The 17509-nt window shown below is 43.3% G+C and overlaps 1 protein-coding gene and 1 long non-coding RNA gene across 4 annotated transcripts in view; one reads left to right on the forward strand and one right to left on the reverse strand.

Annotated features, from left to right (window-relative positions):
- Positions 1-17509, reverse strand: part of ANKEF1 (ankyrin repeat and EF-hand domain containing 1) — a 61387-nt gene that overhangs the window by 42518 nt on the left and 1360 nt on the right. For 2 of the 3 annotated variants that reach the window (XM_074287863.1, XM_074287862.1), the window contains exon 1: positions 16253-16649. The exons of the other annotated variant lie outside the window; for it this stretch is intronic. The gene's annotated coding sequence lies outside the window, so the exon portion shown is untranslated. Of the gene's footprint in view, positions 1-16252; positions 16650-17509 lie in introns of those variants that run through there. 3 annotated transcript variants of the gene reach the window in all.
- On the forward strand, positions 10048-12884 carry LOC141555187 (uncharacterized). The gene is made up of 2 exons (XR_012486088.1): positions 10048-12178; positions 12778-12884. It is a non-coding gene; the product is annotated as an uncharacterized LOC141555187 (long non-coding RNA).

Here is a 17509-nt window from a genome sequence, read left to right on the forward strand (position 1 = left end):
ACTAATTTGTAAGAAAAAGAAAAGAGCTTGGCTATTTTAAAACTGGCAGGTAGGTTTTTCCTTGAAGCAGTTTTCAAAGGGTGTTAGTAAGATTAAAGGGGAAGAGCAATAAAATTCAGGATTGGCCTGGGTTGGGCAATAAAAGTTCTAGAGAGAAGATGCTAATTGCTGTGAGAAGAGAACTCAGGCAGAACAAAGAGAGAAAAAAGAAAACACACTTTATCCTTTTGGGCATTTTTAAATGGTGTTGTGGGAAATGGTTTTACTATAACCTGTGCATGCTAGATATGGTTATCTTGAGTATAAAATCTTAGAATCTGTCTGAATATTGAAACATTTGATACTGAGGAGAAAACTTATTTTTCAAAAATTGTATTTGATTTGATTGAGTTTAACAATGGCTTGTTAAAGTGAAGTTATGTTAACTTGCCTGAAAGAGGTTACATGCCTCCAATTAGGTAAAGTATGTTACCTTCTGAAAAATACTGGGTAATTTGTAAATATTATAAGTTATGCTTTGCTGGACATGTGTGGGTTTTATGGATTTATTTAGCTGTTCGCTGTATTGTGAAGTTTTGAAGGGAAAGGACAAGAGAATCTCTGAAGCTGATTTAAGAGAGAAAGGGAAAGAAAGTATAGGGAAGGTATTTGGGAGGAGAGATGAAGGAAATTTTGCATGTGGAAAAGGAGCTGGGTGGTGTAGGGAGAAAAGGAATCTTTTGTCTTCAAAGGTAAACTATTCAACTCCCCCTTCACTCCTCCCCCACGGCCTTCTGTTACTTTAGCAATAGAACATCTAGTTAGAAAAGTGGTTGGGTAAAATTACCCATGCATATATCTGGTAAATAAAAACTATTTAAAAAAAAAAGAAAAGAAAAGAAAGATGGATGTTTTGGGAAGTGTTTAGAGTATGGAGTATGTAGCAAGAGGAGAGGAAAGTTGAGTAGAAGGTCCAGAAGCATGGTGGAGTTAGGAGAAATGCTACATGCCCCGTGGAATAGGGGAAGTGTGTTCCTGGAAAGAGCACTGTCAAGGTGACAATATAATTATCCTTCTCCCCTCCTCCTCAGGTGTTCTAGCTGCTATTTGCAGAAGTTTGGCTTTGGGCTGCAGAAAGCAAGTGATTTCCACTTTTATTATAGTTAATTGAATATTTCTTTTAGATACATAATGGTTTCCTCGGTTAAGAAATATGGTCATAAACATGATCTATAATTTGGTAGGGTTATTTCTAAAACTTTAATTAATATTTTTAAGAATCTCTTAGATTCTTTTATGTGGTATTTGGATATACAGTATTGGATATTATGTATAAGTTTTAATTGATTGTATTGATTATATCCTGAAATTATGCCCATTATTTAAAGGGCCTCTGAAAATAATAGTTTTTTTCTTTGTCCTTTTGAAAATGTTTCTGTTATGGACAATTTACAATTTGGGATTTCTTTATGTATTGGATATTATGATTTGTGTAATGTTCAACTTACAAAACTACCTATGTAGATATGAAAGAGAAGTTGTGGAACTCACTGGGACACATTTCTTACTGTTATCAATATAAGGTCATGGTAAACTTGTTTGGGACTTATCTGAAGTTTTGGTTTATTGTTGGAGGTAAAATTTCTTGGGCTTGGAGTTAATACTATTTAGAAATTTTAAAGCTCCATCCTTTGACAGTTAGTGGGACAATTAACTGGAATAAAAATAAGTTTTCCTGTATATGCTGAAGGATCAATTTTTATATTGTAGTCATATTGATGGGGGTTGAGATCCCTTTAAGATTCCTTTCTGATTTCCCAACCCCCATGGCTGACCTTTGATTCACAAATCCTAGTCAAAAAGCACCCTTTTGAATTCTAATGATATCCGGGCCCAACCCCTATTGGATCTGAGCTGGCTTGAGTTTATCTGCTCAGGTTTCTCCAACCCCTATAAACAGTTTCTTCCTTATCTGAAAGTCTGCCATGAACTTGGCACCACCCACAAGTCCCTTTTAGGTATAAAAGAGCACTCTCTTTGCAGGAGCCCTTCCCCCTAAAACATGGTATCCTTCTGGCTATGTAAGGGTTCCTGCCTGCCCACTTTACTTTACTTCTAAACTTTACTTCTAAATCCCTACAATTAACCTTTTTATTAATCTAGATTTCCAGGCCTGTAAATTCATTTACAGGGGACACTGCGCCGTCATGGGACTATCTTACTATCTATGCGCTGACCAAACGGGGTCCCCCTTTCCTATATCTCTCATCATTATCCCTGTATTTTTCCCCCTGTGACTGATCAGAGCCAATGGTCAATAGAAATTATTAATGCAATTCAATTATGTCATACCTTGCTGTTTCCAATCTGATTGTGTGTCTGTTACTGGATATTTGTATCTGTAGATAATTAGGTTTTTAAAGATTTCTAACTTTAGCACAGTTGTCTGTGAAACCTAACTGCTGTTTTATTGGGACTATAGCTGACAGCCTTTTCTCTGTCCTGTGAGCCAAGCATGTCTCCTTACATGGGAAGCTGCTGGCCATATTACCCTTTTCACATTTTGTAGCAGACTGTTCTAATCTTCATTTGTTAGATTTGGGTTTTTTCCCCTAGATTTTGGTCAAATTACAGCTACATTAAACTACTTCTGGGACCAGGATCAGCCCATGGGAAGTTTTGACCATTGATCAGCATACAATACACATCCTCCTGCTTGGACTGAGAGTCTCCGCCCCTTATCAGCATGAAGCAGTATTTGAATGAAACCATCACCCCTACTCCACTTTGAACTGATATGGGGAAATTGGGAATGGTTGATGAAAGACTGTTAAACCCTGACTGGGTCATCTATTACTGTGTGTTTAAGATGGGATGGAATTGTATTACTTTGTGTTTAAAATTTGGGATGGAAATGTCAAAATTGTGTAACTATGGCTGTTATGTTTATGGAATTTTTAGGAAACCCTACTGTACTAGTCTGATGTGTATAGGAATTTAATTCATCTCAGGATTTATATGTAGGATGGTTCTTTGATAAGAAAAGCAAATGACTTAACAAAAAGGGGAGGAAGAAATATAGGTAATTAGGGAAACTAGTAGATTTTTCTCAAAAATACCTGAAAAAGTGGGAATCCCTAGTTCCTATCCACTTTGTCTTAGGCACTTCTGTCCCACCCCTTATCTCAGTAGTTCAGATTGAATTGGAAATCCTTTAAACAGTGCTTTTTTCATTTTATTATGCTTCAGCCTTGGAACCCCTTATTCTGTTGGAATTGCCCTGGAAGACTCAGTTTGGGGGGCTATTTTTTAGGAAATCTCCAAGATATAGATACCTGTCTTGGGACTGGCAGTCTTGCTGATCTGTTTCTCCAGTCCTGTAACCCCAGTTCCTTCATTAGTATTTCAGCATTCTCAAAGGACATTATAGTTTGATATAAGGCCTCTAAAAGTTCAGAGTTTGCCTGCCTTGATGGTCTAACTGTGCATTCTCTGATAACTCCACTCAGAAATCTGGATCCTTTCAGTATCCTGGTAGCAGTGTTTCCCAGTCTGTCTGTTCTCTCAGGAGGGGATGGATAGATCCACTTTTGGTCCCATTTTTCCCCCTGGAGTCTATCAGACAGAGAAGTGCTCTGCCATTCTTTCCCCTCATATTAGGGTTAGGGCTGGCAAGCACCAACACCCTTAACACTGCAGCCCTCCTACCAGGCAGTTCTGGATATGTTAAGTACACAAATGACAACAGATCTAACTCACAGTGAACTGTCCATCTCACAATGGATTCTCTAGCTGATATGCTCCAGAACTGCAGAGGCCCTGACATGTTGCAACAGGGAGCCTTTGTACTGCTGTTAACTCTGGACTTGTCAGGGAGAAAGTTGTCCTTGCCTCAAGTCCTTGCATTTTTCTAGTTTTATTTTGGTTTATTTGCTTCACATAAGGTTGGTCAAAATTATGGTGCTGAGACCTTCCAGGTATCTAGAGGAAGGTAATTCAATGATTTGAATATTCAGAAGAGAAAGTATGGAATGTTGTGCCACAGTTCCCTTTTAATTATTCTGCCTCAGTTTCCCTTAAATTGTTCTGCCTCAGTTCCTAATTGTTCTGCCTCAATCCCCTGGTTGCAACACCATCCTTCCCTCCTGATCATTAGAACTGATGTAATTTAGGGCTGGCTACACAAAGTTATAAACTGTAAATGTTTCATCCAGATAAGGAGAAAGACCTTTTATCTTAGGCATCATGACCCCAGATGTTCCCTACTTATTAGAATGTCCAGTGCCTCCCCTCCATTCTGTCATTATTGTTCTTGATCCCAATTTATTAGAATGTCCAGTGCCTTCCTCCACCCTGTCAGAATTGATAGTCCTTTCCCCGCTCACAGTGCTATGACTCCATTTCTGCCTTGGTCTATCTTGGTACCTTAGAGCCACCTGTATATATATTTCATGGGAATCTCATGTTCCCAGCTGGATGCTTTGAGACATCATCCCTGAGAGCAACATGCTCCAAGCACAATCTTTCCCTCTCAAATAAAATATTAAAAATTCTTTAATCTCTATCTTGCCTCAATTTCTCCAACATTACCCCAATAAACATAATTTATGTGAGTAATTTTTTTTTTGTTTTTTGGAGGAAAAGGGGGGTGCGTGTCCAGTACCTGTGATTTTACTGGGATAGGGAGATCCCTGTGAGGAAATGCTTTCTTTACAATTCACATCGCTATTGTCTGCTATTCAATTTCTATATAGTCTTTAAGAGTTACCTGGGGGCACTGAGAGATTAAATAACTTACTTTACTTGTCCAAAATCAACATCACTAAACCATTATATGTGTCATCAGCCTTAGTCTGTCCTTTCTTCCTGAAGGAGGACCATGACATTGGAAAGATATCATTACTTGCCAAATGAACTAGATTTAAGTGAGGAGGGCTATGCAAAGTCAACAGCTAAACTCTTTCCCCTACAGAGTCCAGTGGTGGGACTAGGTCCAGTGGCAAAGTGGCAAGTCATATGATTAAGATGACAGGGCATGGTCCTTATGGCAGTGGGAGACGTGGACTTTTTAAAAGATTATTGTCTTTAAGTTTAAAGTTTGGCCAAAGCAACACCTATTCGGTGTTCTATTTAGACAAAGAATAAGCTCTTTTACCTAATCCAGAAAACAAAACCAAACAAACATATCAAGGTAGGAAATGGAAGCTCTCAGGGTTTCTGGCCAAAAAGGAAACAATTGTTATTCACACTCATCTGAGGCACTGGAGCCCAAACCATGACCAAATGAGGCTTGGACTGGGACCAACTGTACATATCAATCAAGGAGAGCCAGAGTGATTTAAGTTTAAGATTTAATGCATAATCCTTTAGAAAGTAATCTAGCCTATAAACCCCTGTGTGTTATAAGTGATACTGAACTCAAATATCCTGACTCTAAGACCAGGTCTCCATCCAGTACTCCATGCTGTCAACAAATAAAAGTTAAAAGCTAGGATAAGAAAGGAACCGTTGAAATAATGAAAAGTCTACTTCAATTATCTGATAAATATAAGATATATAATCAAGAATATAAGAATATAAGAAACCAAACTATTCTCCAATAAATAAATGACCAAAAAAATATACAAATAATTTTTAACTGAATTTAAATTTTCAAAACACTTTTTTGACCTTTATATCCTCAGTGCTTTTCACATAGTGCCTGGCACATAACTAAACGAAAAAATAATTTAAAACTATTAATAAGCATAGGAAAGATTTCTCTAATCACTAATAAGCAGAGGAATGTAAATTAAAATGCAACTCAAATTTTCTGCTAATATAGGATAAGAGAAAAAAGAATTGTTGAACATTGGTGGGATTATTGATATGCTGTTGATGGGCTTCTACAGATTGGTTCAATTATTGTAAAAATTTGGTACTACATAGTACCAAACTATACTGTTTATATTCTGACCTACAGGCCCCACCATGGTACATATACTACAAGAAAGTCAAAGGAATAAAGGAAATCGGCTCACACATACCAAAAAATTCACAGTATTTTTTCAAAGCAGCAGCAGCAAAAAAAACTGATAAAAAGATTAGTGCCTATAAACTAGATAATGTCTGAACAAATTATGGTATATTTTGTGGCATCCTAAGAAACCAAAAACATGAGGAATTGAGATATATACTAGAAAATATATACGAATGGGTAGTATGTGAAATAACAGAATCAGGATTCCTAAGTAATAAACAATAACATTCCCTCACAAGAGTGTAAAGAGGAAATTGGAACAACGTCATTGTCATTAAGTTCTAATTCAGAGAAGAAGAGCTTATACCTTTCTCCTTTCTTTATAGATGTGGGAAGATATGGATACACAATGTTAAAATGCTGTTAATACTGCTATTGTGTTGTTTTTATTTTAAGTGGCTTTTTTTTTCCCCATTTCTCAAGGAAAGGCTTATGGTGTGGATGGTCTCTGCAAATGACTGAAGTAAAAAGCAAAAAGGTATGATTAAGATTTTTTAAGACCATGAGAGGCCACGTAGTATAACAAGGTTGGAAGCTGTGGAAAAATCTGGATTACAATCTCCCTTCGCTCATTGTAAATCCCTAATTTCCTGAATTTCCACAACTATGAAGTAGGGATAAAAATGCCCTCACAAAGTTATGAAGAACTTCTGTTGAGTGCTTTACAAATCTTAAAAGACTAACTATATTAACTTACTTTCCCCTTTAGTTTCCTTACTACTCCTTTTCAGTTCCTTCTGCAGGATCATTATCTCCTGCCAATATCTGGTATCTTTCCAAATCTTCTTGATATAGGGTTTCCCTGCAGTGAGATCATCTGTTCCTAAGGCTTATATTATATCTTGCATGTGACTCCCAAAACTATACAAAGTATCTTTTTTAAACTTGTTAAAGCTTACAATGAATAGCAAGGTGATGTAGTGGATAGTATGTTGACCTGGCGTAGGGATAAGGTCATCTTCTGGACTTCAAGATCCCTACTAACTGCTTGACCCCTGAGCAAGTCACTTAATCATGTTTGCCTCAGTTTCCTCATCTGCAAAATAAGTTAGAGAAGGAAATGGCAAATCACGCCAGTATGTCATGAATTCAGACACAAGACTACAAGCTAATATCATGCTACATGAAGGATGCATCAGCAAGTTAGATAGCAATTCACAGCTTATTAAAAGTTAAAATGGCATTACAACTTTCGGGGTACTGTGTATCTATTCCAGATATCTCTTCTGAACATAAGATCTATATTTCTGTTTTCTGGATACCTCTTTCCAGGCATCCCACTGGAGCTTTAATTTTAACATATCCAAAATTCCAGATGCCGCATCTTTTCTCCCATAAACCAGCCTCTCCTAAATATGTGTATAAACCTGGAAAACATATGTGTGTGTGAATTCTATTGATTGCCAAGGATATAGAAGAATCAACCAGTTTTGACAACAAATTGGAGACTGGGTGAGGGAAAGGATGAGGGGAAAAGCAATGAATCCCAGTTGTGTTGCCCTCAACAACAACAATGAATACATATGTACATGCATATATATTTGTGTGTATAGATTGTATTATGTACATATACATGTGGATATATCCATGCATATATTTGTATACATATATATATATATGAATATATCTGTGGATATATCTATATGTACATATGAATATATGAATATATGTATATTATTATTCTTGAGGGCAACACAATTCAACTTTATGATAGATTGTTTCCTCTTCCTCACCCTCATCTCCAATTAGTTTAAATCTATTGGTTATTCCTTCACATTTTTGACATCCATCATTTCTGCACACTCCCAACATTTTTTTGAGAAAACATTCTTCAGTTACAAATTGTTTTCTCACTAAAAATGTTTTAAAATTATGGAAAGAGAGAGAGAGAGAGAGAGAGAGAGAGAGAGAGAGAGAGAGAGAGAGAGAGAGAGAGAGAGAGAGAGAGAGAATAGGTGTCTGCTTTCAAAAAGTTCACACTTTAATTGAGGAAGACATTCATATAAGAGAGTTCAGCAGGTCAGATGGAAAAACTTCTATGTTCTAAGGCTGTAATGGAATTTCAGACATCAAAGCCCAAGCATCCTTGGGGGGGTATATCAGCAGGTGAATGTCAATGCCCTGGAGTCTTATTAGCACAGCAGCTAAAAAGTCCAAAGGAGATAAAGTCCAAAGGAGAAATTCTGGTAAGTACCAGTTAATTCCCTATGTCACTTTAGAAGGATTGCAGTTTTTGATTGAGCCTTTAGCATATCCAAGAGTTGTGAGAGACCATTTGGGCAATTGATTTATAAGACTGGTATTAATATTAATGTAGCATGAGGGCTTGGCCTATAAAAGCCAATCCTGAGAGCATATTCAGATATTCTCTGACTGTTTTAAATTCAATTGACTATATGAAAACTTGACAGAATGTCTTTCGAGCTGTGCTTGAATGAGAGACTGGTACTGATGATAACAATGTTCTGGAGTCAGAAAAGTTAATGACTTGGGAGATTGATTAGAATAGATGAGAGGCAACCTGTTCTTCATTATTTTATATTTCCTTTCAAGTGAAGTGTGACTACTTTGAGCTGCCTCCCCAAGAGTGGGAGGAATCCAAGTAGATACCCTCCAAACATGTCATATTAGTTGTGAGCATATGGCTGTTTCTATTGCTGAACTGCTTTTTTCTGATCTTGGGAGAATGAATATTTTGAGATAGAAGTGTCCAGTCAACTTTGTAAGATTGAGAAATCCAGGATTTTCATCAGCAGTCTGAACTTAATGATAGGTAGCAGTAGCCATCAAAGCAGTAGCGGCCAATGGTGTGGAAATACCTGCAATGGATGTAGAAAGAAAGTCTGAGGACAGTGGAAGTTTCAAGAAGTGTGTTCCATCATGGTAGAGAGAAATGTTGGCTATGGATTCAAGAAAGGCATGGGTACTGCAAGTCTAGATGAATGACCTATTCAGTAGTAAGATATATCTGAAGAGAAAATCATGAAGACTCTATGAAGGAAGAAAAGAACTTCCAAAGCCAGGAATTGGGAAGTATCCCATTGCCACATGTTTCTCTACAGGTATGTCTTACTACTATTGTACTTTGATCTTGCAACCATCCTCCCCATGCATACTGTATATATTGGTGGGACAGCGTGTCCCCAGGGGACACAGGTTTTGAGGGAATGTTTTGCCCCAACTATTCTTGCTATATTTTCTTAGCAAATGCTTCTGATAAAAATAACAACAAAAACAACTGAAGCTGCTGGCTGATTGTTAATGGTGAGTACACAGATGGGGGCTTAGAAATAACACTATTAAAAGTAGTCACCCTTAAGATTATTTATTCCTAGACTGGGAAAGAATAGTCACTCTCTAGGGACTTCAAACTACAAGGGCAAGTACAAGTCGAAAAAGTAATCCCATAAGTGGTGCCACATCAGTGATAGGAACACATCTCTATCACTGTTGTTTATAGTTTCAATTCTTCTTTTGGTATCCATTAACCATTTATTCTTTGGGAAATGGCTCTTGCAACGTCACATATTTATGTTAATTCTGTAGATCTTGGATTTTTCTCAGAGATGATAGATTCAAAGTTGTTTCTATCATTACTATCCCCTATCCCTATTTTAGTTGATATTTGTAGGTATCCTGTCATAGTAGGTATTAAGGACCTAATTCAGGGCCTCATTACTTTTCCCCCAGATTATTGCAATGGTTTCTTAACTGGTTTCTATGATTCTGGCCTCATCTTTTCAAATCCATCCTTCATATAGTTGCCCAAATTATGGTACTTAGGCAAAGGTCTGACCAAGTCATTACCCAACAATTCGTCTAAGATGAGATCCTACACAATCTGGCTCCAAGAATCTACCTTCCCATCTTCAAGTGCTCTTATGTTCTAGCCATACAGATCTGACTATTTTCCAAATTCAACATGACATTTATTATCTCCATGCATTCCTAGAAATCCTAGCATTCCATTTCCATCTTTCAGAAAATACTAATCATCCTTTAAACAGCTCAAGTATAATTCCTCTGAGAAAGTTTCCCAATTATCCCCAGTTTTTTTAATTTAATTTTTTTATTTTATAATTATAACTTTTTTTTGACAGTACATATACATGGGTAATATTTTACAACATCATCCCTTGCACTCACTTCTGTTCCGATTTTTCCCTTCCTTCCCTCTACCCCTTCTTAGATGGCAGGCAGTCCCATACATGTTAAATATATTATAGTATATCCTAGATACAATATATGTGTGCAGAACCAAATTTCTTGTTGCACAGAATTTGCTTCAGAAGATAAAAATAACCTGTATCCCCAATTTTTAATGCTCCTAAAAGTTCCTCAGATTTTCCTAAATTGTGCTCCTTCGACTCCCTACCCTACATTATTCTTGCCTATGCATGTATCATCTACCAAAGATTTTTGTTTTTATCTTTGTATGATACAAGTATTCTTAATCTGGAATTTGTGAAATTGATTTCAAAATATTTTTTAACTATATTTAATGTAATTGGTTTCCTTGGAGATTAGTATGTTTCATGCATTTAAAGAATTAAAAGGACCCATAATACCAAAAAAATATGAAGAACCTCTGGCATTATGTCCTATAGTAGCTCCTCCCTACTCCTCCTTACTTTCTTCCAATATATGCCAACTAGAAAACCAAGTTTCCCAGAATCGTCAAAAAGAAAAAAAAATCTTTGAATACTATTAATTGTTTTAATGGAGAGCACTGACACTGAGCATATACATATGGTCATTCATATGTTCACTGATATATTCAACTGTGAAGTGGATTCACGCTGGATATATGAGAAGTTTTACTATATTTATGTAGCATTATGAAGTATTTTAAACTGCTTGTGAATTTTGTTGAACTTCTTTCTTTCTAACTAATGTGGTCCTTCCTACCCTTCCCCCACTTAGAATATAGAATCAGAAGCATTTGGACATGTCAGGGAAGACAGCAGGTGACAATGGAAAGAAAACCGGATTCAAGCAAGGTTTATTTCAAATCCCAGTTCTGCCAGTTATAGCTATTGGTTGCTATTGCTGAATGGTGTCCTATTCTTTGTGACATGAATTGGGGTTTTCTTAGTGAACATACTGGAATAGTTTGCCTTTTCTTTTCTAGTTCATTTAATAGATGTGGAAAATGAGGTAAGCAGGGTTAAGTGGCTCACTGGATAAGTAATTCGGCTAGTGACTAAGGCTGGATTTTAACTGATGTGAAGATGAGTCTTCCTGATTGCAAGCTTACTGCGCCATAGATATATTACTTCTCTGAGTTTTTTCATCTGTAAAATGGGAATACTACTTATTTCCTTACCCCTCTTCCCAGAGTTGTAAATTAAAGCACAGATTGCATAGGTATAAGCATGTATACCACTGATAAAAGCTTCATGGGAAAATCACAATAAAGGTTTTTGTGAACAAAAACCACATGATCCTGTAGCCAGTTTGGTGACTGGCTTCTCTAGACTTAAAGGGGTGGATGTTCAGATGATAATTATAAACTCAGTTAATCACCAGTTCAACATGTCTCCAGCTTGGAGAGCCCGCAAACACACAAACTCACACACATGCCATTCCCTCTTCCTCCAGGGCTTCATGCAACGTTTGCATAGCCTTCAAAAAACCAGGATTACCATCTCACCAGATGGAGGAATAAGATCTCTTATTTTAGGATGAAATCAGAGCTACTGTCATGCTATGGATGCTAATGCTCGCTGCAATGTTTCATCTTCACCTTTTTGAATACCACTAAAATTGTATAGGGTTCCATATCCCCCCCTTGGACAATGCTTAAGGGCGGGAACACAAAGCTCTTTGGATGGGCAAGACCCGCCCTGGATTCGCCCGACAACTGTGCGTCCTAAAACTGTACACTGCTCAACAAGTATTTTCCCACTAGCCCATCCCCCGACATCCCCAGGGAGGGAGCCGAGGGATGTCCTCAGCAGTCTCATTTCAAGGGCCCAGTGTATCCAAGTCCCTTAACTCCCTATGCAGTCTCACTTTGAGGGGCCCAGTGTATCCAAGTCCCTTAACTCCCTATGCGGTCTCACTTTGCGGGGCCCAGGGTTTCCAAGTCCCTTAACTCCCTATGCGGTCTCACTTTGCTGGGCCCAGGGTTTCCAAGTCCCTTAACTCCCTATGCAGTCTCACTTTGAGGGGCCCAGTGTATCCAAGTCCCTTAACTCCCTATGCGGTCTCACTTTGCTGGGCCCAGTGTATCCAAGTCCCTTAACTCCCTAAGCGGTCTCACTTTGCGGGGCCCAGGGTTTCCAAGTCCCTTAACTCCCTATGCGGTCTCACTTTGCTGGGCCCAGTGTATCCAAGTCCCTTAACTCCCTATGCGGTCTCACTTTGTGGGGCCCAGGGTTTCCAAGTCCCTTAACTCCCTATGCGGTCTCACTTTGCTGGGCCCAGTGTATCCAAGTCCCTTAACTCCCTATGCGGTCTCACTTTGCGGGGCCCAGGGTTTCCAAGTCCCTTAACTCCCTATGCGGTCTCACTTTGCTGGGCCCAGGGTTTCCAAGTCCCTTAACTCCCTATGCAGTCTCACTTTGAGGGGCCCAGTGTATCCAAGTCCTTTAACTGCCTATGCGGTCTCACTTTGCGGGGCCCAGGGTTTCCAAGTCCCTTAACTCATTATGCGGTCTCACTTTGCTGGGCCCAATGTATCCAAGTCCCTTAACTCCCTATGCGGTCTCACTTTGCTGGGCCCAGGGTTTCCAAGTCCCTTAACTCCCTATGCGGTCTCACTTTGCTGGGCCCAGTGTATCCAAGTCCCTTAACTCCCTATGCGGTCTCACTTTGTGGGGCCCAGGATTTCCAAGTCCCTTAACTCCCTATGCGGTCTCACTTTGAGGGGCCCAGTGTATCCAAGTCCCTTAACTCCCTATGCGGTCTCACTTTGAGGGGCCCAGTGTATCCAAGTCCCTTAACTCCCTATGCGGTCTCACTTTGCGGGGCCCAGGGTTTCCAAGTCCCTTAACTCCCTATGCGGTCTCACTTTGCTGGGCCCAGTGTATCCAAGTCCCTTAACTCCCTATGCGGTCTCACTTTGCTGGGCCCAGTGTATCCAAGTCCCTTAACTCCCTATGCGGTCTCACTTTGCGGGGCCCAGGGTTTCCAAGTCCCTTAACTCCCTATGCGGTCTCACTTTGCTGGGCCCAGGGTTTCCAAGTCCCTTAACTCCCTATGCAGTCTCACTTTGAGGGGCCCAGTGTATCCAAGTCCTTTAACTGCCTATGCGGTCTCACTTTGCGGGGCCCAGGGTTTCCAAGTCCCTTAACTCCCTATGCGGTCTCACTTTGCGGGGCCCAGGGTTTCCAAGTCCCTTAACTCCCTATGCGGTCTCACTTTGCGGGGCCCAGGGTTTCCAAGTCCCTTAACTCCCTATGCGGTCTCACTTTGCTGGGCCCAGTGTGTCCAAGTCCCTTAACTCCCTATGCGGTCTCACTTTGCGGGGCCCGGGGTTTCCAAGTCCCTTAACTCCCTATGCAGTCTCACTTTGCGGGCCCGGGGTTTCCAAGTCCCTTAACTCCCTATGCGGTCTCACTTTGCTGGGCCCAGTGTATCCAAGTCCCTTAACTCCCTATGCGGTCTCACTTTGCTGGGCCCAGGGTTTCCAAGTCCCTTAACTCCCTATGCAGTCTCACTTTGAGGGGCCCAGTGTGTCCAAGTCCCTTAACTCCCTATGCGGTCTCACTTTGCGGGGCCCAGGGTTTCCAAGTCCCTTAACTCCCTATGTGGTCTCACTTTGCTGGGCCCAGTGTATCCAAGTCCCTTAACTCCCTATGCGGTCTCACTTTGAGGGGCCCAGTGTGTCCAAGTCCCTTAACTCCCTATGCGGTCTCACTTTGCTGGGCCCAGTGTATCCAAGTCCCTTAACTCCCTATGCGGTCTCACTTTGAGGGGCCCAGTGTATCCAAGTCCCTTAACTCCCTATGCGGTCTCACTTTGCGGGGCCCAGGGTTTCCAAGTCCCTTAACTCCCTATGCGGTCTCACTTTGAGGGGCCCAGGGTTTCCAAGTCCCTTAACTCCCTATGCGGTCTCACTTTGAGGGGCCCAGTGTATCCAAGTCCCTTAACTCCCTATGCGGTCTCACTTTGCTGGGCCCAGGGTTTCCAAGTCCCTTAACTCCCTATGCGGTCTCACTTTGCGGGGCCCAGTGTGTCCAAGTCCCTTAACTCCCTATGCGGTCTCACTTTGTGGGGCCCAGGGTTTCCAAGAACCTTAACTCCCTATGCGGTCTCACTTTGTGGGGCCCAGGGTTTCCAAGTCCCTTAACTCCCTATGGGGTCTCACTTTGTGGGGCCCAGGGTTTCCAAGTCCCTTAACTCCCTATGCGGTCTCACTTTGCTGGGCCCAGAGTATCCAAGTCCCTTAACTCCCTATGCGGTCTCACTTTGCGGGGCCCAGGGTTTCCAAGTCCCTTAACTCCCTATGCGGTCTCACTTTGCGGGGCCCGGGGTTTCCAAGTCCCTTAACTCCCTATGCGGTCTCACTTTGCGGGGCCCGGGGTTTCCAAGTCCCTTAACTCCCTATGGGGTCTCACTTTGTGGGGCCCAGGGTTTCCAAGTCCCTTAACTCCCTATGCGGTCTCACTTTGCTGGGCCCAGTGTATCCAAGTCCCTTAACTCCCTATGCGGTCTCACTTTGCGGGGCCCAGGGTTTCCAAGTCCCTTAACTCCCTATGCGGTCTCACTTTGCGGGGCCCGGGGTTTCCAAGTCCCTTAACTCCCTATGCGGTCTCACTTTGCGGGGCCCGGGGTTTCCAAGTCCCTTAACTCCCTATGCGGTCTCACTTTGCTGGGCCCAGTGTATCCAAGTCCCTTAACTCCCTATGCGGTCTCACTTTGCGGGGCCCAGGGTTTCCAAGTCCCTTAACTCCCTATGCGGTCTCACTTTGCTGGGCCCAGTGTATCCAAGTCCCTTAACTCCCTATGCGGTCTCACTTTGCGGGGCCCAGGGGTTTCCAAGTCCCTTAACTCCCTATGGGGTCTCACTTTGTGGGGCCCAGGGTTTCCAAGTCCCTTAACTCCCTATGCGGTCTCACTTTGCGGGGCCCGGGGTTTCCAAGTCCCTTAACTCCCTATGCGGTCTCACTTTGCGGGGCCCAGGGTTTCCAAGTCCCTTAACTCCCTATGCGGTCTCACTTTGCGGGGCCCGGGGTTTCCAAGTCCCTTAACTCCCTATGCGGTCTCACTTTGCGGGGCCCGGGGTTTCCAAGTCCCTTAACTCCCTATGCGGTCTCACTTTGCTGGGCCCAGGGTTTCCAAGTCCCTTAACTCCCTATGGGGTCTCACTTTGTGGGGCCCAGGGTTTCCAAGTCCCTTAACTCCCTATGCGGTCTCACTTTGCGGGGCCCAGGGTTTCCAAGTCCCTTAACTCCCTATGCGGTCTCACTTTGCGGGGCCCAGGGTTTCCAAGTCCCTTAACTCCCTATGCGGTCTCACTTTGTGGGGCCCAGGGTTTCCAAGTCCCTTAACTCCCTATGCGGTCTCACTTTGCTGGGCCCAGTGTGTCCAAGTCCCTTAACTCCCTATGCGGTCTCACTTTGCGGGGCCCAGGGTTTCCAAGTCCCTTAACTCCCTATGCGGTCTCACTTTGCGGGGCCCGGGGTTTCCAAGTCCCTTAACTCCCTATGCGGTCTCACTTTGCGGGGCCCGGGGTTTCCAAGTCCCTTAACTCCCTATGCGGTCTCACTTTGCTGGGCCCAGTGTATCCAAGTCCCTTAACTCCCTATGCGGTCTCACTTTGCGGGGCCCAGTGTGTCCAAGTCCCTTAACTCCCTATGCGGTCTCACTTTGCGGGGCCCAGGGTTTCCAAGTCCCTTAACTCCCTATGCGGTCTCACTTTGCTGGGCCCAGTGTATCCAAGTCCCTTAACTCCCTATGCGGTCTCACTTTGTGGGGCCCAGGGTTTCCAAGTCCCTTAACTCCCTATGCGGTCTCACTTTGTGGGGCCCAGGGTTTCCAAGAACCTTAACTCCCTATGCAGTCTCACTTTGTGGGGCCCAAGGTTTCCAAGTCCCTTAACTCCCTATGGGGTCTCACTTTGCGGGGCCCAGGGTTTCCAAGTCCCTTAAATTCCCTCTCTCCCCCAACCTTAAGTCTTAGTCTTAAGGATGAAATCTGGATTTAAAACAAACCAGACAGACCGTGTGTAAGGGAGCGAGGGAAGGTGGATAATGATCTCAAAGGAAGGGTTGTAAAGGAGCCGCGCGGACGTGGCGCGTCACTTACCTCTGCAGCTCCGTCTAGCTCTAGAACAGAAAGGGCAGCGCGCGGGGGCCGGCGGCCGGCGGGACTGCCTTACCCTCGCAGGTGGCTGTCCCCGCTCCCTCCCTCCCCGTGAATTCTACCAGCAGCAGCTGTGGTCTGTGAAACGGGGCTGAGCACCTCGTTGCTAGTGATGCTGCCCGAGGCAGGCCTGGAACTCTGCAGCCGCGTGGGTAAGAAAATAAAGTCTCTATTCTCAGAAGGCAGGCTTCTAGGAGCCGGGGAAAAGGGGGTCGGCTGGAGAAAGAAGGGGGTGGGGATGGGGACGGGGGACAGCGGACAATTGTTCGTCTTGGCCACGCCTTTAGCTACCATAGCAACCAAACCTAGGGTGCGCGGCCACGGAGCCAAGCACGTCCAACCTCAAAGGCATGCAACCAACCACTCACTCGCCAGAGACGCCCCTCCTCCGCGTGGAACGCGAACTCGGGATGCGGGGTTGCGTTGCGCATGCGCGTGGGGACCACCCTGTCCCCGCCCACTCTAGGAATAAAGAGAAGACCCGACGCGCGCGCCTGCCGAAGCTTACTGGGCGGAGCGCATGAGTGTTCTCGAAGGCTGCCGGGCCACTGACTGCTTAAAGATGCTGCCATTCTCTCACATCCCTCCAGCTCCAGAGCCACCCTGCTTGACGCTTATCGTCAGAAGGGTGGGGTTGGTTCGAAGTCTGCCCGGGGCTGTGAGCTGTCATTGAACCTGCTTCTTCATCAGTTCATTGAGAGTGGGGGACTAAAACTCTCTAAGTTCCCTGCAAACTGTAGATTCATAATCCCATGGCCCCTTCTCTGAGTCTCTCCCCTGGCAAGTCAGTGGCCCGCGCGCCGCTCTGCCCGAGCCGGCTCTGCAGGCTGAGCCTCTCACCACGGGGGAGGGGACCGCGCCCCTCGCTGGCGCGCGCCTTGCGGCTGTCCCCCAGGTCCGAGGGCACAGCACGGAAGGGGCCTCTCTGCATGGGAGAAGACCCGGGCCCCGCTTCTCTTCTGGACCTGCAGCTGCATGGCACCGCTCTCCTCTGTATCCCTTCGCTGGGGAGGGTCTATAACCGCAAGTGTCTACTAAGCTACTCGTGTTTGCCAGGCCTGGTGCAAGCCACAGAATAGAAATGCAAAGTATGATGTCATTCCTACCCAGAGAGTTCATAGTGTAATGAAACGCAAGATTGTTTGATACACAGATTCACAAACACCATGGGGAAGACAAGTTGTATCACACACACACAAG

The sequence above is a fragment of the Sminthopsis crassicaudata genome, chromosome 2, assembly GCF_048593235.1.
Source record: "Sminthopsis crassicaudata isolate SCR6 chromosome 2, ASM4859323v1, whole genome shotgun sequence".
Classification (NCBI taxonomy): domain Eukaryota; kingdom Metazoa; phylum Chordata; class Mammalia; order Dasyuromorphia; family Dasyuridae; genus Sminthopsis; species Sminthopsis crassicaudata.